Source organism: Lissotriton helveticus, chromosome 11, assembly GCF_964261635.1.
Source record: "Lissotriton helveticus chromosome 11, aLisHel1.1, whole genome shotgun sequence".
NCBI classification, from domain to species: domain Eukaryota; kingdom Metazoa; phylum Chordata; class Amphibia; order Caudata; family Salamandridae; genus Lissotriton; species Lissotriton helveticus.
The window spans coordinates 1,161,884,465-1,161,909,708 of record NC_136072.1 but is presented as its reverse complement, the minus strand read 5'-3'; the positions used below and the strand labels follow the sequence as shown (position 1 = coordinate 1,161,909,708).

General features: G+C 49.0%; 1 long non-coding RNA gene across 1 annotated transcript in view; it reads right to left on the bottom strand.

The window, feature by feature from the left end:
- Positions 1-2,868: 2,868 nt before the first annotated feature.
- The window catches only part of LOC144792785 (uncharacterized), a 165,760-nt gene continuing 143,384 nt past the window's right edge, over positions 2,869-25,244 (bottom strand). Inside the window, exon 5 of the long non-coding RNA XR_013602618.1 lies at positions 2,869-3,164. This is a non-coding gene — a long non-coding RNA (uncharacterized LOC144792785). The remainder of the gene's footprint in view (positions 3,165-25,244) is intronic.

The following is a 25,244-nucleotide window of genomic DNA, read 5'->3' as shown; positions in this document are numbered from 1 at the left end:
GAAGGCTAGCTATTGGTCTAAACTTTTTCGGTTCGTCCATGGCCAGATGTTTTTTTTTAGAAGTGGTTTTAAAAGAGTACTCTTCAGAGCGTTGGGGTAGGTCCCTGAATTAAACATAGCATTGCATAATTGCAGGGCTACTGGTGCTATTAGATCCAGGATAGGCTGAAAATTTTTTGGGGGACAGGGACCTAAGGCCGATCCTGTTTTTATATTTTTAATAATGTCCATGGTTTGTTGCTCAGTTATTTCTTTGAATGAGAAAACGAGATGTCGGAGGAAGTGAAGGGAGTGGGGTATGTGGAAGATTTCATGATATTCTGATGGACCGCCTAAAGGCATGCGGGGTTTTTGGGAAAGCTTGGGACCTTTTTAAAACCTTTCTATCAGGCAGGAGACAAATTGTTGCACTTAGAGAGCATCAATCAAAACCGTTTGCACTGCCTTGCGGTGTTCCACAGGGCTCTTCTCTTAGCCCCACACTGTTTAATGTGTATGTCTCCTCTCTGGCACCTATAGTTAGGGCGTTTGGATTTGGATTGACATCATATGCGGATGACACCCAAATTGTGGTGTCTCTGCTACCCGGAGAAGAGGCTGGCTTAGACAATGATTCCAAGAGTTTATGTTATCAGTGGGGAGTTGGATGGCAGATAACTGCCTAAAACTCAACACTGGTAAAACTGAGGTCATGTTGTTTGGAAACAATATTAACTTCTGGAATCCAAATTGGTGGCCAAACTCGATGGGCTCTCTTCCCTCACCCACTAATAAGGTGAAAAACTTGGGTGTAATAATGGATGAGGGTCTTACCTTTATGCAACAGGTTAATCAGTTGTATCTAAAACCTTTTATGTAATCAAAACAATCAGTAAAATATTGCTGTTCCTGCCCCCGCCTTTTATGTAATCAAAACAATCAGTAAAATATTGCTGTTCCTGCCCCCGAGCAGCCGACAAACAGTGGTCGCAACTCTCGTTATGTCGAGATTGGACTACTGAATAAACTCCAGTCACTGCAGAATGCAGCCGCCAGACTGCTTTTGGGCACACCTCGGTTTGCGGCCATTACCACAGAAATAAACAAATTGCACTGACTACCGGCAAGAAACCGAGTATGCTTTAAAGACCTGTGTCAGGTCTTTAAGGCGCTGCATGGTTCAGTACCTGACTACTTAAAACAGTATTTCCACTGGTACACACCGAAAAGGCCACTTCATTCATTTGGGGCTAGGTTGGTCTCAGTCTCACTGCCACCCATAAAAAAAGTTTGACGGGGAGGCAGAAGTTTTACTTGCAGTGCAGCCAAGGCCTGGAAAAACCTGCCGTTCCAATTAAGATGCATCACAAACCTCTTAGCTTTCAGGAAAAGCCTAAAGACCTGGCTCATTGCCCAATGAACTTCTTCCATTTGGCCACTGGAGATATAACTTGCACCAGGACACCTTCAGGTAGCAGCTGCACTGTATAAATATCATTAACATTAACTTTAACATTAACTTGAAGGCTGGAAAGTCTGGGACAGAGCCCGTGAGGCCAAAGCTGGAATCTGGCTTCACTAAGAGACAGCGGGGTGTCGGGACACATCAGAAAGGTGTCCACAGTTGGGCGTGTTCCTTATCCATTAGCAGAATCTACGAAGTGGTATGACAGTCACTGAATACAGATGTAAGATTGAGACACAACAACAAGCCTTGGTGACTGCAGATAAGAAACTGCCATCTCCAGCAAAAGGTCAGCGTAGATGGGAGATAGTGCATCACAACGGCACCCGGTTAGGTGCCCTTTCATGTGCATGACAATGGCAAGGTGTCAGACGCCCTTTCACGCCAGAAAAGGAGTTATTATATTTTGAAATGCGTTGCAGTCGGGCATCGGAGATATGGCAGTGTTTTTTACTTGCTGCAGGAATACAACACTGAAGGGCTGCGGCGAGTCTTTTCATCAGAGCCTGACACCCTATGCAGTGTCTTCAAGGTACCAAGGCTTCTTTGTCTCGGGCGGGGGCAGCTTTTGACCACCCAGGTTTAGTTATCTTAGATGATTAACTGCAAACACAGGAGGTACGTCCCTGGTGAATATGTTGTACCATACGAGAGAGCATCTGTGTTTCTGTCAGCTCTGAAAGTCACAAAGTGAAGCACACGTCAGTGTGTGTGTGTGTGTGTGTGTGAGTAAGCGATTCATCCATTTACCATTATTCACAATCGGGGTCAGTATAGGAACACCTCTTCCTAAATAAGGACTGAGATGCTGGAGTTTGTTTGGGCCTAGACCTGTCTTGGTGCCACAGTCCTTTCTTTCTTTCTTTGGTGTTATTGACGTGTATTTGCACAGTGCTTTGAAAGTCTGTCTGCCATGCTGATGGTTGCCAGGTTCAGGATGTGGAGTGCTTTGAAAGTCTGTCTTCCATGCTGATGGTTGCCATGTTCAGGATGTGGAGTGCTTTGAAAGTCTGTCTTCCATGCTGATGGTTGCCAGGTTCAGGATATGGAGTGCTTTGAAATTCTGTCTTCCATGCTGATGGTAGCAAGGTTCAGGATGTGGAGTGCTTTGAAAGTCTTTCTTCCATGCTGATGGTTGCCAGGTTCAGGATGTGGAGTGCTTTGAAAGTCTGTCTTCCATGCTGATGGTTGCCAGGTTCAGGATGTGAAGTGCTTTGAAAGTCTGTCTTCCAAGCTGATGGTTACAGGTTCAGGAAGTGGAGTGCTTTGAAAGTCTGTCTTCCATGCTGGTGGTTGCCAGGTTCAGGATGTGAACCCTCCTCAGTGGGAGGAGGGGCAGTGCTGCCACACATAATGTTGTAACCACAATATCTGTTCTCTGCCCCTGACACCTATGGTGAATGAAGACTTTTCTGTCTTCCTCTGCAGGAGTTGGGGTTAAAGGAAGAGGCCGAGCCCAACGGTGAGTCCAGCAGTCATGGCAGAAAGGGAGTGTGGTATGGTGGGGTTCGCACAGGCAGCGTTGAGGAGGGCTGTGGTGACTGGCACTGGAAGGGTCTGGGGGCACATGGCATCAATGGTCCAGTTTGTCCGGGGTGCCAGGGGCAGCATGCAGGCACCCGCAGTCAGACTGCTGATAAATCGATCCTGTGAGCCGAATTGGTACTTTTGTCCCAGGTGTTCATCCTGGTGTGGTGACTCCTGGCTTGTTCCCGTTCATCTACAAAAAAACAGACATTAAATTGACATTAGTTCTTGTGTTAAAGTAACTTTACTTTGCAATTTAAGCAGGTAATGTGCATTTGTGAAAAGCCCATTTAAAGCCAGACCTGGGCTGTCGCGGCCAATGATGAAAGCTCAAAGTGCCTCTGTTAGGAGTTGTTTGTGGATCCTTCTGTGAGCTCAAAGTGCAGGCTTCAAGCCCGTTCACTTACAGGCAAACACAGGAAACTCTAACTTCTCTGCCTCCAATCGTACAGAAGCATATCACGCCTCAACTTTCAGAACTTTGGGATTTATTTTAGCACAAGGTACTAAAACACGACTGCCAGCAGCCCAAAAATTAAGAGGCATTTTTATGAGAGACCTGTGTCGTGTTTGCATCGGGCAACGTGGTACCTGTGTGAAGCAAACCTCTAAGTCAGATTTTTGAAGTCATGCAAAGCCAAAACAAATTTAGATTACCGCAACACAGCGCAAATTGCTGCGTTGCATTACTCTGCCCTGGAAAGGCGTTCCATGGGGGTTACGGTGGGTGTTCTCACACAACTCCCATGGATTTTGGTGCATTCCTGAAATTTATCAGTACTGGTGAACCTGTGAATGTGCCAAAAAGTTCCACCTTGCGAAGGGAGGCGTAACAAAGAGAAATATCTCTATTTCTCCGCGTTTCCTCTTTCTATGTGTGCTGCATTTTGCAGCACTCACAGAAAGCTGGAAATGACTCTCAGAGTTGTTTTTGTGCAGAAAGGCTCACCTTCCAGCACAAAAACAATCTTGCCTGTAACGAGGCACCTTTGCACCATGTTGCAAGGGTGCCTGTGTTGGCGCTAGGCAGTCAAAAGATCTCCAGCACAGGGGAAAGGACAGGACTGCACCGTATTGACTTAAATACAGCGCATTTCTACCCTTTCCCTATCGTGCAGTGACTTTCTGCACTGCACTACTCTGCACTGTGTGACTTCTTCATAAATAAGCCCCTAAGTTACAGCCTTAGCTACTCTGTAGTGGTGGAAATGCCCTGGATGCAAAGTATGTTTGATTGGCTTCATCATCTCTAGTGCTGCAAAGCAAGAAGAATCCTGTTACTTTCCTGTAACAACAGCTGTGCTCCCCATTTACACTGGCTGCTTTGCCCCATTATGATAGGCCGGGCTGAAATGTACACTCACTCATGACCGGACCAATGTAAGATAACCATAGAAAGTCATGCAAAACTGGAAGAAATATGCCAAATTTATCCTGGAGAAATGCAAAAAGTTACTTACTCAATGAACATCCCCACAATCATGAGAACTCTGCTGGACAAAGCTGGCGTCTCAAACTTTAGCCAACCAATAAAAGGTGTTTCAGAGATTTATTATTTCTATGGTTTTGCCATGTGGCAGGGGGAGTAAAGCTTTATTCAAACAGTATTGTTAGATTTCGAGTTAGTGAAGCCTTTACCTGCAGAAGTCCAAAGTTGTGGATTGAGCCTGTCTGTCTCCTAGGGGATTCTGAACAACAGCAAGCAGCTGCCCAGACCCCACCCCCAGGCCAGCAGACCATTGGCTATTCAGCTACCAGGCAAGTCCAAGCCCTCCTCTCACATCTGCCCAGGCCCCTTAAGGCCTTGCTGGGTGCACCCCAAATCATTCTCCTCCATCTTGTGATTTGCAGCCTACATGTGCCCCAGATTGCAGTGAGCAGAGTCGAGGAAGTGGTAAGGAGACAGACTAGTGCTGTCTCTTCCCAAGACAAAAAGATTTTCACTTTCTGTGTTTACTGTCTATGCCTGTGGTTGTTACAGTTAAAAATTGTAGTTTTAGCCTGCCTGTAATTGCATATTTTATCACTTGTGTTGTGTTTTAAATTTGTGGTTTTCCCTGCCCATGATTGCCTTCATTTAGTGTGTTGAATTGTGGGATTTGCAGTCCAACCTCTGTAGTTTGTCCCTCTCATTCCTTGGTGACAAATCGGTTTTCCCTCCAAATTTCTCCTTTGCTCTGTGCTTAGGCCTGTGTGCTCAAACAGTGCACCCCCAGCCACCATTTTGCGTTCACAAGCCAGTGAGGCCAGCCCCCCTGCCTCCCCCCCCCCCGCAACAGGGATTTTCTACTTCAGTGGGTGCTTCTGTGAGCTGTTTAAACTGTATTTACTGGGGCCTGTGCACTTCGTTTTTTGGCCAGCAGGGGGAGTAAAGCTTTATACAAACAGTATTGTTAGATTTCGAGTTAGTGAAGCCTTTACCTGCAGAAGTCCAAAGTTGTCGATTGAGCCTGTCTGTCTCCTAGGAGATTCTGAACAGGAGCAAGCAGCTTCCAACTCCCTGGCCAGCAAACCTTGTCTGAGGTTGCTGGGACCTTATATGGTGTGCTAGTGGTTGGCACATGTGTACACTGATTGGTGGTTGTATCTGGTGTTTCTATTGGGTTAGGGTTAATGTCCTCATTGGTTGGGCATTTGAGGGTTCTGATTGGTTTCTCGGTCTGTGATTCAATCATTGTAGGGTGGGACTAGGGCTATGGTTAAACCTTTAATTGGAAGTAGCTATTTAGGGCTTCTGGTGTGATTCGTTGTTGGACCAGTTGTGGGACTAAGCATAGGGTTAGGCTTTCTATTCGAAGTAGGGACTAGGGCTACCTGTATCATTGGCTGCTTGGACTTGGGTTGGGACTAGTGGTAGGGCTAAGGCCTTTATTGGACGTAGAGATCAGGGTTTTTGAACTGATTGGGTGCTTGGACCAGGCTTAAGATTGGCTGCAAGGTCCTGGTCTCCTATTGGTTCTAGATGTTAGGGCTAGTGTTGTGATTGGATAGTGTTAGGGCTAGGGTTCCCATTGGCTGAAGGGGTCACCTGATTACTAGGGCTACAAAAAAGGCCAGGCTTAGGGCGTCTCAGCCCGGGCGGAGAGGCGAAGGGCGGAGAGGACAAGGGTAGTTGCCTGTTTGAGCCTGTTAAGGGCGGAGAGGACAAGGGTAGTTGCCTGTTTGAGCCTGTTAAGGGCGGAGAGGACAAGGGTAGTTGCCTGTTTGAGCCTGTTCAAGACTGGTCGGTACTAGGGCCAGAAATGCTGCCCCTTTTCTCATTTAACAATACCCAGCTCACACCATCCACAACCACACACAGAGCAACACACTCACACCAAATATACACCACGCACAATACTATGCACAGATTAATGTACCAGCATGCACCACCAACCAAACTAAACCACATCTACACACCCTACTATCCCAACTACCACACAAATCCACCATCACCCACAAACAGTACACAACTCTATCCTATACCACTAACCAATACACTCATTACTAACACAACGCCAATCAACACCATACATAACTACATCGCACTCAGACACACTCTCCCTGCTGTAATTACACCTAACAGTCCACCTTTTATCACTAACAAATATATAATGATCCTTCCATCAGTTGTCCAACAAACACCCTCCTCTCCCTTCTACCATAATAACACTAACACACAACACACACACTGCACACCACCACACGTTGTAACTCTTGAAACAAACCAGTCTAAGATAAACACTCTCACCTCTACTTCATTCCCTCCTACACACAACATACACTTTACACATAAACACATCACCACCCCCTCTACGTCACAACCTCCTCTCACATACAATACTACACAACCAAATCAGGTGCATGAAACATATACATTTCTAAACTCTCCCCTCTGACTCCTTCCCTCCAAAACTCATTTTTACTCATCCAAAAGCCTCTTCCTACTGCTAAGACTTAAATTTTTTTTTTTTAAATACTTCACTCTTTTATCCCTCTTCTATCCTTTTTCAATCAAAATTAACAGACTAACATGTTCACTTCTCAAATTCCATATTCCATATTCAACTATACTAATATACTGCCCAAATAACTGAATAACATATCTACTACTCTGATTACTGCATATTTATACTATCCTAATTTTCAACACTAATCCTTTATGGGTTCCGGAGTGGCTTGCTTCTCGCCAGAAAAGCGCTTCAACACCCATCAGGGGTAACAAGTGCTATATGAATGCAAATCTTTCTTCCCCTTTTATCCATCCGCTATCCTTCTCACTCCAAGTAACAGACTAATATCCGCCACTGAAATTACCTCATATTTCACCATATTAATTCACCACTAATTCTTTATAGGCTCACTGAATAGCATGCGTCAACAAGCGAGCGATAAATAAATACACACCTTTGTCCTACTCTATCCTTCTGCTATCATTCCAAATCCAAATAACTGACTAACCTATCCACCACTTAAAATGTACTTGCATGTTTCAATATACTAATTCAACACTAATCCTCTATGGGTCCCGGAGTAGCGTGCTACCCGCCGAAAAAGCGCTTCGATGCCTCGTCAGGGGTAGTAAGCGCTATATAAATGCAATTACAATACAATTATTTTCTAGCTCATTGTAAATGAACGCAAAGCCACATATTTGTCAGGGAGAGCAAACATCATGGAAATGCTTCTAGAGGACTGTGGGAAACCAGCTTGGTACCTGGAGGAAAGCAATGGATGCACTCCCACGGGTAATCTAGCCAGTGTGTGGAAGAAAATACTGATTCCAATGAGGAGTTCTGGCCTTGCCCCTGGAAGCTGTGGCACGAGTACCATAACAACATTTAAGTTAGGAAACTATTCAAATTAGGGGCCAGATGTAGGTGGCTAAATACCAGTCGGTAACGCCAAAATTCGGTAACTTTCAGCGTTACCGACCGGTATTTAGCCATGTGCGATGTAGGTAAGGAATCGGTAAATAAGGAATCAGTAAATACCGATTCCTTAATACCGATTTCTTATTGCCCTTGCATTTAAGGAATCAGTAATGCCGACTCCTTAAATGCAATGTAGGTAGCACTAAAAACAGTGCACTTCAGCCTTAAGGAATCACTATTTACCACCAACTTCAAGTTGGTGGTAAATAGCAATTTTCTTACAAAAAGCACTTTTTTGCTTTTTTTGATGTGCCATGTGGCACACATCCATGCCTTGGGGCATATATGTGTGCCACATGTGCACACATCCGCATTTGAGGGGTGCAACAGGGTGTCCTTTGGACACCCTGGCACCCTTGAATTACCTCCCGCTATTAACAATTCGGTAATACCGAATCGCTTATAGTGAATGTCTTCCCAGTCATTCCTATGGGCCTCCTGGCCCATAGGAATGAATGGCTAGGTATTCCTTAACCGCATGCGCGCTAGCGGTTTTCCCGCTGCGCGCTGAAAATTTGAAAAACCCGCGTTACGTGACAAAGCCAGCTCGTCATGCGCGTAGCGCAGGTAACGGCCATGACGAGCTGGCTTTGTCATGAGCGCTGAAGGGGTTAATAACGAATCGGTATTACCGATTCGTTATTAGGGAATGTTAAGGCAGCGATTCCTACCTACATTGCATTTACCGATTCCTTAATAGTGATTCAGTAACAATCGCTATTAAGGAATTGATAAATGGCAGTTACCTACATCTGGCCCAAAGTTTCTTAAAAGGTCCCATAAGGTGCAGTGTCTGAAGAGTGGATTTGTACCAGCAAGTCCTGCAGAAATGCACAGGTGACATGACTGTGGTCTTGATGGCAGTACCTGTGGCTCAATGACACAGCATGTAGAAGTAACTGTGCATAGGCTCAAAGGGTGTGCACATCAAGAGACAGCGGGGTGTCCCACAGAGGCGTGTTAAAGGGTGCAGGGGGATAATATACATGAATTTATGCATGTTTAGGAAAAGGGTGCAGGGGGAATATATACATGTTTAGGAAAAGCATCACTCTGTTATTCATTTACACCCCATTTCCCCCACATCTTTCTGAAACCCTCCATCTGCATGTCTTACTTCTGCTTCACCATTGTCTTTTCACTCTGTCGTTCTACATGTACTTCATTTTGTCACCTCCCCTTCACAATGTCTTGTCTCTTTCCCACACACTATCTCTCTCACCTGTAAACACATCATTTTCTTTTCCATGTGTACTGTCCATATTTTGACAGCTGTGCACCTCCACAATTTCACATAAAATTGTATTTACAATTGACACTTGTCCGACCATTTTAATGTGCACTCTGCAAAGAGGCCAAGGATTGGATGGTCATTTAGTCTGAACAACTTAAATCACTTTTTTTGGAGGCAACTTTCATTGTGATCTCTTCTACTGTTCCCACTCTTCCTCCAACTCATTTCCTGTTCCACTCTGCTCCTTATTCAACCTCTTGAAATGGTGGATCCTGCTGGCAAGGTGTGTTGATTGAGACTGCTGCATACTGCAGTACACATATGTGTTTGGACAAAAGAGGTTTTTGTTCACTTCAGTAGTTAGGGCTCGCAAGCGAAGCGTAGCGAAAAAGCCCTTTTACTAGGGTTTCAATAATGGACCTGGAAATTCCACACAGCTAGTGCGTGTGATTTCCTAGGTCCATTTTGATTGGGTTTGGGTGCGTGCTGTTTTTTAACAGAACACGCAATAGGCCATAGGCGGTCGCGTAGTTCCGCCTATGGCCTATTGGTGTCTGTTACGCGCACCAAACCCCATGTGTCTTCAATTATCGCGGCCAGACACGGCCGGCATAATTGAAGACATATGCCTGCAGTGGCGGGCGCGCGCGCACTACTCGCTGTTTTTTTTTTTTACACAATAGCGATTGCGAAAACGATCGCTTTCAGAGCCGCTTGTTATTTAGGCCCAGATGTAGGTAAAATAGATTTACCGATTTTAAATTACCGAATCATACCGATTCGGTAATTAAAAATCGGTAAATCTAAGGGGTTGAGATGTAGGAACATCCAGATGTTCCTTTTACCGAATCGGTAAAAATCTGTATTTACAGATTCGGTAAATACCGACCGGTAATGGCCCATTCATTCCTATGGGCTTTGAAGCCCATAGGAATGAATGGGGCATTACCGGTCGGTATTTACCGAATCGGTAAATACCGATTTTGACAAGGGTGCAGGGGGTGTCACTTTGACACCCTCTAGCACCCCCAAAAAAGATTCGGGGGCCATGTGGCAGGCATACCTGCCCTAAGGGCAGGTCTGCCTGTCATATGGCACAGGTGTGCATGCACACATGTGCATGCACACCGGAATCGGTTTTTTACCATGAAGTTGGATTTCATGGTAAAATACCGATTCTGTAAGGCTTGTGGGACTCAGAAGAGTCCCACCTACATATCAAAAATACCGAATAGGTATAAATACCGATTCGGTATTTTACAGATTCGGTAAATTTACCGATCGGTAAAGTTACCGAATCTGTAAAATTCTGGGCCCTACATACCATTTACTAAATACCGGTCGGTAACGGCCGAAAATACCGATTTTCGGCCGTTACCGACCGACCTACATCGGGCCCTTAGTGCTTTGTCCCTCGTTGTGGAGCACCGAAGCGCCTTATTGAATGAGTAGCATGCTATACCATAGGAGAGTGCGTAGTTGGCAGAGGGTTGTGTTTGTTCTGATCTCATTTATGGTATGAAGCCATCAGAGCTATGGCTCAGGTCACGCCTGTTGTGCAGCTCAAGCATGAAGACAGCAGGCCTATCACTCACGTCATGCTAGTCTTGCATGTAGAGTGTGGGCAGCAGAGCTATGGCTCAGATCATACCTGTCGTGCAGCTAGAGCGTAAAGACAGCAGACCTATCACTCATGTCACGCTGGTCTTGCATGTCGAGTATAGGCAGCAGAGCTATGGCTCAGGTCACGCCTGTCGTGCAGCTAGAGCGTAAAGACAGCAGACCTATCTCTCAGGTCACGCTGGTCTTGCATGTAGTGTGCAGGCAGCAGAGCTATAGCTCAGGTCACGCCTGTCGTGTAGATAGAGCGTGAAGACAGCAGACCTATCACTCACATCACTCTGGTCTTGCATCTAGTGTGCAGGCAGCGGAGCTATGGCTCAGGTCACGCCTGTTGTGCAGCTAGAGCGTAAAGACAGCAGACCTATCCCTCACGTCACGCTGGTCTTACATGTAGTGTGCAGGCGGCAGAGCTATAGCTCAGGTCACGCCTGTCGTGCAGCTAGAGCATGAAGACAGTAGGTCTATCCCTCACGTCACGCTGGTCTTGCATATAGTGTTCAGGCAGCAGAGCTATGGCTCAGGTCACGCCTGTCGTGCAGCTAGAGCGTGAAGACAGTAGGTCTATCCCTCACGTCACGCTGGTCTTGCATGTAGTGTTCAGGCAGCAGAGCTATGAGTCAGGTCACACCTGTCGTGCCGCTAGAGCGTGAAGACAGCAGACATATCACTCACGTCACACTGGTCTTGCATGTAGAGTGTGGGCAGCAGAGCTATGGCTCAGGTCACGCCTGTCGTGCAGCTAGAGCGTGAAGACAGCAGACCTATCTCTCAGGTCATGCTGGTCTTGCATGTGAGGTGTAGGCAGCAGAGTTATGGCTCAGATCATACCTGTCGTGCAGCTAGAGCATGAAGACAGCTGGCCTATCACTCATGTCACGCTGGTCTTGCATGTCCAGTGCAGGCAGCAGAGCTATGGCTCAGGTCACGCCTGTCATGCAGCTAGAGAGTAAAGACAGCAGACCTATCACTCACCTCACACCGGTCTTGTATGTCCAGTGCAGGCAGCAGAGCTATGGCTCAGGTCACGCCTGTCATGCAGCTAGAGTGTGAAGACAGCAGGCCTATCTCTCAGGTCACGCTGGTCTTGCATGTGAGGTGTAGGCAGGAGAGCTATGGCTCAGGTCACGACTTGTCGTGCAGCTAGTGAGTAAAGACAGCAGACCTATCACTCACCTCACACCGGTCTTGCATGTCGAGTATAGGTAGAAGAGCTATGGCTCAGGTCACGCCTGTCGTACAGCTAGAGCGTGAAGAGAGCAGGCCTATCACTCAGGTCACGCTGGTCTTGCATGTCGGGTATAGGTAGAAGAGCTATGGCTCAGGTCACGCCTGTCGTACAGCTAGAGAGTGAAGAGAGCAGGCCTATCACTCAGGTCACGCTGGTCTTGCATGTAGTGTGCAGGCAGCAGAGTTATGGCTCAGGTCACATCTGTTGTGCAGCTTGAGCGTAAAGACAGCAGGTCTATCACTCAAGTCACACTGGTCTTGCATGTAGTGTGCAGGCAGCAGAGCTATGGCTCAGGTCACGCCTGTCGTGCAGCTAGAATGTAAAGACACTAGACGTGTCCCTCCGGTCACGCTGGTCTTGCATGTCCAGTGCAGGCAGCAGAGCTATGGCTCAGGTCATGCCTGTTGTGCAGCTAGGGAGTAAAGACAGCAGACCTATCTCTCAGGTCACACTGGTCTTGCATGTCCAGTGTAGGCAGGAGAGCTATGGCTCAGGTCACGCGTGTCGTGCAGCTAAAGCGTGAAGACAACAGGCCTATCACTCACGTCATGCTGGTCTTGCATTTCGAGTATAGGTAGAAGAGCTATGGCTCAGGTCACGCCTGTCGTACAGCTAGAGCGTGAAGAGAGCAGACCTATCTCTCAGGTCACGCTGGTCTTGCATGTCGGGTGTAGGTAGAAGAGCTATGGCTCAGGTCAAATCTGTTGTGCAGCTTGAGCGTAAAGACAGCAGGTCTATCACTCAAGTCACGCTGGTCTTGCATGTAGTGTGCAGGCAGCAGAGCTATGGCTCAGGTCACGCCTGTCGTGCAGCTAGAATGTAAAGACACTAGACGTATCCCTCCGGTCACGCTGGTCTTGCATGTCCAGTGCAGGCAGCAGAGCTATGGCTCAGGTCACGCCTGTTGTGCAGCTAGAGCGTGAAGACAGCAGACCTATCTCTCAGGTCATGCTGGTCTTGCATGTGAGGTGTAGGCAGCACAGTTATGGCTCAGATCATACCTGTCGTGCAGCTAGAGCGTGAAGACAGCTGGCCTATCACTCATGTCACGCTGGTCTTGCATGTCGAGTGTAGGTAGAAGAGCTATGGCTCAGGTCACGCCTTTCACACAGCTAGAGCGTGAAGAGAGCAGGCCTATCACTCATGTCACGCTGGTCTTGCATGTAGTGTGCAGGCAGCAGAGTTATGGCTCAGGTCACATCTGTTGTGCAGCTTGAGCGTAAAGACAGCAGGTCTATCACTCAAGTCACGCTGGTCTTGCATGTAGTGTGCAGGCAGCAGAGCTATGGCTCAGGTCACGCCTGTTGTGCAGCTAGAATGTAAAGACACTAGACGTATCCCTCCGGTCACGCTGGTCTTGCATGTCCAGTGCAGGCAGCAGAGCTATGGCTCAGGTCACGCCTGTTGTGCAGCTAGAGAGTAAAGACAGCAGACCTATCTCTCAGGTCACACTGGTCTTGCATGTCCAGTGTAGGCAGGAGAGCTATGGCTCAGGTCACGCCTGTCGTGCAGCTAAAGCGTGAAGACAACAGGCCTATCACTCACGTCATGCTGGTCTTGCATGTCCAGTGCAGGCAGCAGAGCTATGGCTCAGGTCACGCCTGTCGTGCAGCTAGAGAGTAAAGACAGCAGACCTATCTCTCAGGTCACGCTGGTCTTGCATGTTAGGTGTAGGCAGCAGAGCTATGGTTCAGGTTACACCTGTCGTGCAGCTAGAGAGTAAAGACAGCAGACCTATTACTCACGTCACACCGGTCTTGCATGTCGAGTATAGGTAGCAGAGCTATGGCTCAGGTCACGCCTGTCGTGCAGCTAGAGCGTGAAGACAGCTGGTCTATCACTCACGTCACGCTGGTCTTGCATGTAGTGTGCAGGCAGCAGAGCTATGGCTCAGGTCACGCCTGTCGTGCAGCTAGAGAGTAAAGACAGCAGACCTATCTCTCAGGTCACACTGGTCTTGCATGTGAGGTGTAGGCAGGAGAGCTATGGCTCAGGTCACGCCTGTCGTGCAGCTAGAGCGTGAAGACAGCAGACCTATCTCTCAGGTCATGCTGGTCTTGCATGTGAGGTGTAGGCAGCACAGTTATGGCTCAGATCATACCTGTCGTGCAGCTAGAGCGTGAAGACAGCTGGCCTATCACTCATGTCACGCTGGTCTTGCATGTCGAGTATAGGTAGAAGAGCTATGGCTCAGGTCACGCCTTTCACACAGCTAGAGCGTGAAGAGAGCAGGCCTATCACTCATGTCACGCTGGTCTTGCATGTAGTGTGCAGGCAGCAGAGTTATGGCTCAGGTCACATCTGTTGTGCAGCTTGAGCGTAAAGACAGCAGGTCTATCACTCAAGTCACGCTGGTCTTGCATGTAGTGTGCAGGCAGCAGAGCTATGGCTCAGGTCACGCCTGTCGTGCAGCTAGAATGTAAAGACACTAGACGTATCCCTCCGGTCACGCTGGTCTTGCATGTCCAGTGCAGGCAGCAGAGCTATGGCTCAGGTCACGCCTGTTGTGCAGCTAGAGAGTAAAGACAGCAGACCTATCTCTCAGGTCACACTGGTCTTGCATGTCCAGTGTAGGCAGGAGAGCTATGGCTCAGGTCACGCCTGTCGTGCAGCTAAAGCGTGAAGACAACAGGCCTATCACTCACGTCATGCTGGTCTTGCATGTCCAGTGCAGGCAGCAGAGCTATGGCTCAGGTCACGCCTGTCGTGCAGCTAGAGAGTAAAGACAGCAGACCTATCTCTCAGGTCACGCTGGTCTTGCATGTTAGGTGTAGGCAGCAGAGCTATGGTTCAGGTTACACCTGTCGTGCAGCTAGAGAGTAAAGACAGCAGACCTATTACTCACGTCACACCGGTCTTGCATGTCGAGTATAGGTAGCAGAGCTATGGCTCAGGTCACGCCTGTCGTGCAGCTAGAGCGTGAAGACAGCTGGTCTATCACTCACGTCACGCTGGTCTTGCATGTAGTGTGCAGGCAGCAGAGCTATGGCTCAGGTCACGCCTGTCGTGCAGCTAGAGAGTAAAGACAGCAGACCTATCTCTCAGGTCACACTGGTCTTGCATGTGAGGTGTAGGCAGCAGAGTTATGGCTCAGATTATACCTGTCGTGCAGCTAGAGCGTGAAGACAGCAGACCTATCACTCACGTCACGCTGGTCTTGCATGTCCAGTGCAGGCAGCAGAGCTATGGCTCAGGTCACGCCTGTCGTGCAGCTAGAGCGTAAAGACAACAGGCCTATCACTCACGTCACGCTGGTCTTGCATGTCCAGTGCAGGCAGCAGAGCTATGGCTCAGGTCACGCCTGTCATGCAGCTAGAGCGTGAAGACAACAGGCCTATCAGTCACGTCACGCTGGTCTTGCATGTCCAGTGCAGGCAGCAGAGCTATGGCTCAGGTTACACCTGTCGTGCAGCTAGAGAGTAAAGACAGCAGACCTATCACTCACGTCACACCGGTCTTGCATGTCGAGTATAGGTAGCAGAGCTATGGCTCAGGTCACGCCTGTCGTACAGCTAGAGCGTGAAGACAGCAGGTCTATCACTCACGTCACGCTGGTCTTGCATGTCCAGTGCAGGCAGCAGAGCTATGGCTCAGGTCATGCCTGTCGTGCAGCTAGAGAGTAAAGACAGCAGACCTATCACTCACGTCACGCTGGTCTTGCATGTGAGGTGTAGGCAGCAGAGTTATGGCTCAGGTCACGCCTGTCGTGCAGCTAGACCGTGAAGACAGCAGACCTATCACTCACGTCACGCTGGTCTTGCATGTAGTGTGCAGGCAGCAGAGCTATGGCTCAGGTTACGCCTGTCGTGCAGCTAGAAAGTAAAGACAGCAGACCTATCTCTCAGGTCACGCTGGTCTTGCATGTCCAGTGCAGGCAGCAGAGCTATGGCTCAGGTCACGCCTGTTGTGCAGCTAGAGAGTAAAGACAGAAGACCTATCTCTCAGGTCACACCAGTCTTGCATGTCCAGTGCAGGCAGCAGAGCTATGGCTCAGGTCACGCCTGTCGTGCAGCTAGAGCGTGAAGACAACAGGCCTATCATTCACGTCACGCTGGTCTTGCATGTCCAGTGCAGGCAGCAGAGCTATGGCTCAGGTTACACCTGTCGTGCAGCTAGAGAGTAAAGACAGCAGACCTATCACTCACGTCACACCGGTCTTGCATGTCGAGTATAGGTAGCAGAGCTATGGCTCAGGTCACGCCTGTCGTGCAGCTAGAGCGTGAAGACAGCAGGTCTATCACTCACGTCACGCTGGTCTTGCATGTAGTGTGCAGGCAGCAGAGATATGGCTCAGGTCACACCTGTCGTGTAGCTAGAGCGTGAAGACAGCAGACCTATCTCTCAGGTCACACTGGTCTTGAATGTGAGGTGTAGGCAGCAGAGCTATGGCTCAGGTCACGCCTGTCGTGCAGCTAGAGAGTAAAGACAGCAGACCTATCTCCAAGGTCACACTGGTCCTGCATGTGAGGTGTAGGCAGCAGAGTTATGGCTCAGATTATACCTGTCGTGCAGCTAGAGCAGAAAGGCAGCAGGTATATCACTCACGTCACGCTGGTCTTGCATGTGAGGTGTAGGCAGCAGATCTATGGCTCAGGTCACGCCTGTCGTGCAGCTAGAGCGTGAAGACAGCAGACCTATCTCTCAGGTCACACCGGTCTTGTATGTCCAGTGCAGGCAGCAGAGCTAAGGCTCAGGTCACGCCTGTCGTGCAGCTAGAGAGTAAAGACAGCAGACCTATCACTCACGTCACACCGGTCTTGCATGTGTGGTGTAGGCAGGAGTGGTATAGCTCAGGTGACAGAGGCCTTACAGGCAGGGTGTAGAGCGCAGAGCTATCGCTCTGGTCACACCAATCTTGCAGGTAAAATGGATGATCAATTATCTGTTTTATTGGAGTTTGCTGTTAGAGGGTGTATTTAATGCCAGTAGTGCTACATTTGACGTTTTTTGGGTTTTGCCCAATTTAGACATTTTTGGCATGATGATTTAGCCTTGACTTGGGGGGGCATTGATGCACCGTCAGAGGTATGCCACTGAATGCCTGAACACTTCCTGAACAAGAATCAAAAGTATATGTAAGGTGCCAGGCTAAACGTCTGCTCGAGGCACCGCTTGCAGCCTCTGCAGAGCTCTCTGAAGTTTGTAATCCATAATCTGTTTCACCTTTCTTCTAGCTGTACTCAGTGGCGGTTTCTTTATGGGGGCGTAGGGGCGATCCCCCCAATGTTTTTTTTGTTGCCCCAAGGTGGCCCCATAAAGTGTTTATTCCTTTCAGCGGCATCGGCATGGCCCAGCTGAATTTGCTTTTGAGAGTCAGTGAGGGTTGTGGGGTGGAGCTTGAATCTGGATTGACAGGTGGTTCATAGGTGTCTTGCTCTGCCCAGCCCGACATGCGCACTTGAACACTCGCCAACCTGCACAATGCCAGGACCCCGGGAGTTTACAGCCGCATCGGCATGGCCCCGCTGAGTTTGCTTTTGAGAGTCGGTGAGGGTTGTGAGGTGTAGCTTGAATCTGGATTGACAGGTGGTTCATGGGTGTCTTGCTCTGCCCAGCCCGACATGCGCACTCGAACCCTCGCCAACCTGCACAATGCCAGGACCCTGGGGGTTTACAGCCGCATCGGCATGGCCCCGCTGAGTTTGCCTCTGAGAGTCAGTGAGGGTTATGGGGTGGAGCTTGAATCTGGATTGACAGGTGGTTCAGCTGGGCCTGGTGTGAAGTGCGCATGTTGGGTTGTTGCTCTGCCCAGCCCGACATGCGCACTCGAACCCTCGCCAACCTGCACAATGCCAGGACCCCGGGGGTTTACAGCCGCATCGGCATGGCCCCGCTGAGTTTGCCTCTGAGAGTCAGAGAGGGTTGTGGGGTGGAGCTTGAATCTGGATTGACAGGTGGTTCAGCTGGGCCTGGTGTGAAGTGCGCATGTTGGGTTGTTGCTCTGCCTAGCCCGACATGCGCACTCGAACCTTTGCCAACCTGCACAATGCTAGGAGCCTGGGGGATTACAGCCGCAGCCCCTAAGTCTCCTAAGGAGCGTTGGCAGTGCCTGACCGAGCCAATCATTGCACTGCTCTCATGCTGTTTACTAGCATAAACAACAAGGGAGCAGCATTTCGATTGGCTCAGCAGATGCGGTGGTTGATGGAGCCAAATGCCAACCCCATGCACGCCCACAGTGGAGGCAGCAAGTCACGGTGAGAGTTCTTTTCTGTGACAACATCGGTGACTGTAAGTGTCTCACTTGCAACTTGTGTATAATTTCATTTTTGCTTTACTTTGAACCAGGGCCTCAGCTCAGATGATGGCGTTTAAGGGCAGATCCGTGTGTAAAGTATAGCTACTTGCTCCGAGGCCCCAGCGGCCTTGTGCTTTATTTCTCAGAGAAGTGTGTTTAAGCTTCCACCTCACACTTTCAGCTGTGACTCCAGAACCAATCCGACAGACCAATTCCCCTGTCATACCAAGATTGCTTTGAAATGAACCTTTGACCTGCTCTGAAAACTGGTGTCTTTAGAACATTAAATTGCTTCGCTGCAGCAGGAAATGTGTTGTCGATGGTCAGACATGATAGTAGCTGCTCGATGGTCAGTCATGTTAGAAGCTGCTCGATGGTCAGACATGTTAGAAGCCGCTCGATGGTCAGTTATGTTTGAAGCTGCTCGATGGTCAGACATGTTAGAAGCTGCTCGATGGGCAGAGATGTTAGAAGCTGCTCGATGGGAAGACATGTTAGAAGCCGCTTGATGGGAAGACATGTTAGAAGCTGCTCGATGGGCGAACATGTTAGAAGCTGCTCGATGGGAAGACATGTTAGAAGCCGCTTGATGGTCAGTCATGTTAGAAGCTGCTCGATGGGCAGACATGTTAGAAGCTGCTCGATGGGAAGACATGTTAGAAGCCGCTTGATGGTCAGTCATGTTAGAAGCTGCTCGATGGGCAGACATGTTAGAAGCCGCTTGATGGGAAGACATGTTAGAAGCTGCTCGATGGGCGAACATGTTAGAAGCTGCTCGATGGGAAGACATGTTAGAAGCCGCTTGATGGTCAGTCATGTTAGAAGCTGCTCGATGGGCAGACATGTTAGAAGCTGCTCGATGGGAAGACATGTTAGAAGCCGCTTGATGGTCAGTCATGTTAGAAGCTGCTCGATGGGCAGACATGTTAGAAGCTGCTCGATGGGCAGACATGTTAGAAGCTGCTCAATGGTCAGTCATATTAGAAGCTTCTCGATGGTCAGACATGTTAGAAGCCGCTCAATGGTCAGTCATGTTAGAAGCTGCTCGATGGTCAGACATGATAGTAGCTGCTCGATGGTCAGTCATGTTAGAAGCTGCTCGATGGTCAGACATGTTAGAAGCTGCTCGATGGTCAGACATGTTAGAAGCCGCTCGATGGTCCGACATGTTAGAAGCTGCTCGATGGTCAGTCATGTTAGAAGCTGCTCGATGGTCAGACATGTTAGAAGCCGCTCGATGGTCAGTCATGTTAGAAGCTGCTCGATCGTCCAACATGTTAATAGCTGCTCGATGGTCAGATATGTTAGAAGCTGCTCGATGGTCCAACATGTTAGAAGCTGCTCGATGGTCAGACATGTTAGAAGCTGCTCGATGGTCAGACATGCTAGAAGCCGCTTGATCGTCAGACATGTTAGAAGTTGTTTGATGGTCAGACATGTTAGAAGCCGCTCGCCAAAATATTTTAACGGAGCGGAGGTGAGACACAGCACCAAGACCCTGCTGACAGATAACAGGTGTTTCATTAACACATTACCCCAAAGACAGCCATAAGAAGGGGACAACGCATCAACGTGCTGTAAACCAAACAGCTCCCTTAAATGAAGCAGGTGGTTTTACAGCACGGTTACTGTTTATAGTGCCTGGAAGGGACGTCCATATACAGAGGCTACAGGCACGCAACTACGGCGAGTCAGATGGGGTACACCACACATGCCAATGGCATGCGTATCTGCAGCAGGCCTGAAGCAAGTATTCTGCAATAAAATACATTCTGCAAATTGCTCCTGTTACAGATTATGTAACACTATCAGGCACTAATCTATCATTTTTATGAAGGATTTGAGAGGTATTTACAAATGTGGGTTGCAAACAGTGAAAGGTTTTCTTTGCTGGTTGTCTTAGGCCTTGTGCCTTAACATTGCATTTTATAGTAAGTCACTTTGCTTTCATTGCTTTAAGCGGCAGTAACGGGCTGTGCCCAATGGGAGTTTGGGGGGCAGCTGAATGTAGAGAGGTCTGCCCCCCAGGCAGATTGGGAGGGGCGGGGCGGGCCGGATGGCTGGCCATTTTGTAGAATATTGAGCTTCATAAGTTGTAGACCAAGAATAGCCAAAATATAAGGGACAGCCGGTGCCTTTCCCACCCACAATTTCAGGTTTGGTTGACCTGGTGGCTGGGAGCTTTCTGTAGCCTAGTTAAAACTTTTCAAGATTTTTCATTTGACAGGATAGTTCCAAGAGGATAGTGGTATCTTACCTTGATTATAGAGGACTACCGGGTACTCTAGGCAATGCAGCTTCTGAGCGAGGCAGGGCAGATGGATTTGTTCATTCCGGAGGCCGAAAGCTCGTCGCACCTGATTTGGCGGGCATCAGCGGGAGTGGCTGCCGCGATTGCGGTATGTACATCCCCGTAAAAGGTGAAGGCTGATGGGGTAAGTGAAAGCCTTCCTCTCCTATGCCAGAAGAGCGGCCCCTAGAGCGTCTGTACAGGCTGAGCCCCGAGCGGTAAATGAAGCTCCCGCTAGAGGGGCGGGATCGGGGCTAGGAGGAGCCGGGGGGGAGGCGAGGCAGGGGGCAGGGGCAAGCCCAGGAAACAGGTTGAGTCTGCGCCGGGGCCTGAGATAAGCCAGCCTGGGGCCTCGGCACTGTAAAAAAGGGAGCGAAGGTTCAAAGGGAAGCAAAACTTAAAAAGACCGAGTCCCTGTCAAGTTCTGTTGCATAGAAGTATTTTTGTATAACTAACAGAAGGATCACCTGCTATATATTAGACCAGGCTAGCCAACATTTAAACAAAACAAACAATCTTTAAAATCATTCTTAGGGTCACTACACATATTGCAATCACATCTAGAAACTATGTTTAAAACTTTTTATTCATAAAAATGAATCATGTGCCTGGGGCCTCCCTAATTGTTACAGTCTAGAACAGAAATTAAAAACACTTTAATAAAATCAAAACAAGGATTTAAAAAACAGTCGGTGCGGCGTTTCGGTGTACAGTCGTTTCCACCTTCATCAGGACGTTATAGTTTCTTTATTACAATCTTATTCAATCTAGTAGGCTATGTCTTATCACTTTCATAGTCCTTGGTCCACTTCAATGGGTCACTTCAATGGTAATGTTGAAGTCTATGCCTTCATTGGTGTGTTCTTACTGATTTGTTTACGTTGGAGCCGTCTTATAGTCTATAGATAGTCAAGTGGGTTTTCGGCGCAATTTAGGTCCTATTGATTCAGTCTATTGGTATGGTTCTTTTGATTAGTGTTAGTCTATTCATCCTTTTAGACCTCAGTAACTCCTTGATCTTTCGCGGCCTCCCTGCTCCAACGTATAACCCGGTAGTCTTCGAAAGCTCAAAGGGAAGCAAGACAGGCAGGGAGAGGGGGGTGGGGTGTAGGGAGCAGGGCTCAGCGCAATGCCAGGAATAAGGCAGGTGCTGAGGCACAGGTGGAGTTTGGGAGCGAGGAGGTGGGGCAGAGGGTTATTTTACAGTGGGAGGAGGGGGGTTTGGGCCGGTTATGGCACCCCATAGAGGCAGCTCAGGGCATGCAGGGGCCACTGGGGGGCAGGAATTTTATTTCGGGAGTGGAGAGGATGGCCAGGGAATGCAGGAAGGGGGTTTTAAGCTGTTAGGCCCAGATAAAGGGGAGGAGGAGAAAATTCCTGGGGAACTGGAGCCCGCTTGGAGCATGCAAGCTTGGGAGGGTTTACATATATTTACAGCATGGAATGAGGAGGTGAGGGGTTTCGATAGGGTGGGGCAATTAGATACTTATATGGCACAGGGAGGGTCGCTCCAAGAAGGGAAAGGGATGAGAGGACAGGTGAAGTGGGACCGTAGGCGGCGGGCGGATTTCAGGTCAAGTTTGGGGGTAATGAGTGGACAGGGCAGGGCCAAGCATCGGCGTGAGTCGCGGCCATGTTGGAATGGAGTGGGGATGAAGAGGGAGGTGGCAAAGGGTTTTAAAATGGGATGGGGATGGGCAGAGGGTGGTACGTGTAAAGGTAAGAAGAGGAGGATAAACCAGGTTGGGGGTTTGCAGGGAACCAGCACACCAGACCAGACGTTTGTTTTTCAGGTGGAGGAGTAGCGCAGCGCAACAGATTTGGCAGAGCTGGAAGCGGCTTGCAGGCGCCAAGGCCAAGGGAGGGTGGAGCCCGGAACGTTGCGCCCGATATCAGTGTGGGGACCTGGTGCGGCCAGCATATGTTGGCCCATAACAGCCTTGTTGACCCCAACACCCGGCGGGCCTCATTGGACCGCAAGGACATAGGAGAACAGTTACAAGAGAGTGGTGGTGCAGGGGGATTACCGGCGTGTGCAGTCAGCCCCACCAGAAGCAGGGAGATGGGGGTCAAGTAGGGACACAAGAGTGGAAGCACGAAAGGAATGGGACCAAGAACTAGGACAGGAGGAGCTACATTTTGATGAGGAAAGCCTGAAAGAAGGCGAGTTATGAGAGGAGGATGACAGGGGAGAGGGACAAAGTAACGTGCCAACTAATTTGTTTCAGAGACCAGCAGATAGAGTGCAAAAGGTGTCAGGGCCCACGGTAAGGCCAGCAAGGACATCTACGAGCATGGGGCCACTGGCGAGGCGGACTGCAACTGCATGGGCAACCTCCTTGGAGAAAGATAAGGCCATGGGTGTAAAGGAGAAACCTGTGATGGTTTCGGTTGGAAAGGGGGGGGGAAACATGATGAGGGGGTAGGATAAGGAAGGGGAAGTACGTCACAGACTTAGGGGTAGGGGCAGACGTGATAGGGAGCGCAGGGGATAACAAAATGGAAGGGGGCAAAAACGCCGACAAAGCAGGTGAGTCAACAGAAGAAAAGAAAGGAAAGCCAGAGAGCAAAGAGTTGAAGATTAAAAAACTCCCTTACATGAGGGTAATTAAACCCGTGGGGGTACACTTGATGCTAACAACAAAAGAGTGCATCTGGAAAGGAGAATATGTAGAAATGCTTAAGCTGCTGCTAGAGAGGTGAGTTCGAAAGAAGGGTCAAAAGAAGAGGACTACGAATTGGTCAAGCGGCCGAGGGTTCCACTGACGATAGAGAATTGGACAGTGTCATTCCTGACATACGCAAGCATTTATTGTGAAAAATATCCAGAGCGTTGCTTCGCGCTATTTAAATACATGGACGTCATAAGGAAAACTTAGATTACAGGGGAGATATGCTTGGGCTCAGTATGATGAGGGATTTAGAGCGCACATGGCATCGGACGCGGAAGCTAAATGAGGGGAGTTAGACACTGATTTGTAGCAATACACCATGGGAGCAGCGAAAGGGGGAAGACAATTTTTACAGCTGGTGGTCTCCCAGTCATCTACCGGCCCTTTCAGGGGAGACCCACCAAGGGAGGGGTGGGAGGCACAGGAAGGGGTCAGCAGGGGGCAGGAGGGGCTTGTTGGGATTTCAACAAGGGTTTCTGCACACAAGAGTTTTGTAAATTCCGCCACGAATGCTCAAAGCATGGGGTCGACATTCACTGGTCAACTACTTTGGGGCAGGGGGGGTTACCATCAGGGAATCCAGCAATGTCAACAGGCAGGAGCTAACACAGGGGCAGGCACGCGGGGAGGTAGGGGTCCCGAGGGTCTGGGCCAAAAGGTTCGTACTCCGGTTAGACTGGAGAAAGTAGAGGCAGGACTGCAGGGATATGAGAATCAGGGGGCAGCACACGTTTTGAGGGACGGGTTCAGATGGGGGTTTCGTTTGGGTTACACGGGGCCGAGACACAGGAGATGGGTGGAGAACTTGCGATCAGCCACAGAGCACAAACAGATAATACAGGAGAACTGGGACACAGTAAGGGAGGGGAGGCTGGCGGGGACGTTCAAGGACTCGCCCATAGATGAGTTGATCATTTCCCCCATCAGGGTGGTTCCGAAGAAGCAGCCAGATCAATTTAGGCTGATCCAGCACTTGTCATGGCCTGAGGGGAGTTTAGTAAATTATTTTATCAGTGAAGGAGTGGCTACAGTGTCATTTTCTTCAGTTTATGTGGCCATGTCACTGGTCGTGACGGCGGGCGCAGCTGCACCAGTGGCAAAATGCGACATAAGGTCAGCTTTCCATCCAGATGACTGGGATCTTCTGGGTATCCATTTCAACAGAAAATGGTACGTGGACAAAGCATTGCCAATGGGCTTCTCCATGTCATGCGCATTATTTGAGTGTTTCAGTACATTCTCAAGTGGCTGTTTTCACAGCGCACAGGGCACCAGTTGGTGACGCATTATTTGGACGTTTTATTCTTTGTGGGCTCCGCAGAATGCCAAGAAGCACGGGAACATTTCCAACAGTTGATGGGGGAACTTGTGTTGCCTTTGGCTCCAGAAAAGACAATAGACCCCATCGCGGCACTGTCTTTTTTAGGAACCAAAACTAACTCTGTGGCAATGTGGGCGTGCTTGCCAGAAGATAAGAAAAAGAAAATGCTGGACCTGTTAAGGGACATGTTAGCACGGGACAAAGTGAAGATTAAGGAGATACAGGTCCTGTTGGGTCACCTCAACTTTGCGTGCAGAGTGGGGAGGTAAGGGAGGACTTTCTGTAGGAGATTAGAGAGGGCACTGTCGGGACAACATTTACCTCACCATCAAGTGTGGCTCTCTGCTGGTGTAAAGGAGGATTTGAGGATGTGGAAAGTGTTTTTCCAGTTCTTCAACAGGGTTCCGCTTGCAAGAGAGGAAGACTTAATGTGGGGTGTTCAAATATTTCAGATGCAGCGGGCAGCACAGGTTTTGGCTTGTCTTGTAGTGGAGGTGGTGCGCTGAACACTGGAGGGACGAGTTCAGGTGCATAGCTTTTCTAGAGTTCTTTCCTTTGGTGGTAGCAGTGACATGGTGGGGGAAACAACTGGCACACAAGCAGGTTCTGTTCCGATTAGACAAGATGTCAGTAGTAGAGATAGCGAATCGACAGTCGGCAGGGGATGAGCAGGTTTTGAAGTTGTTGAGGCTCTTTGTTCTGGGCTGTTTGTGACATGACATAGCTTTCAGGGCATCACATGTCCCGGTGTGGA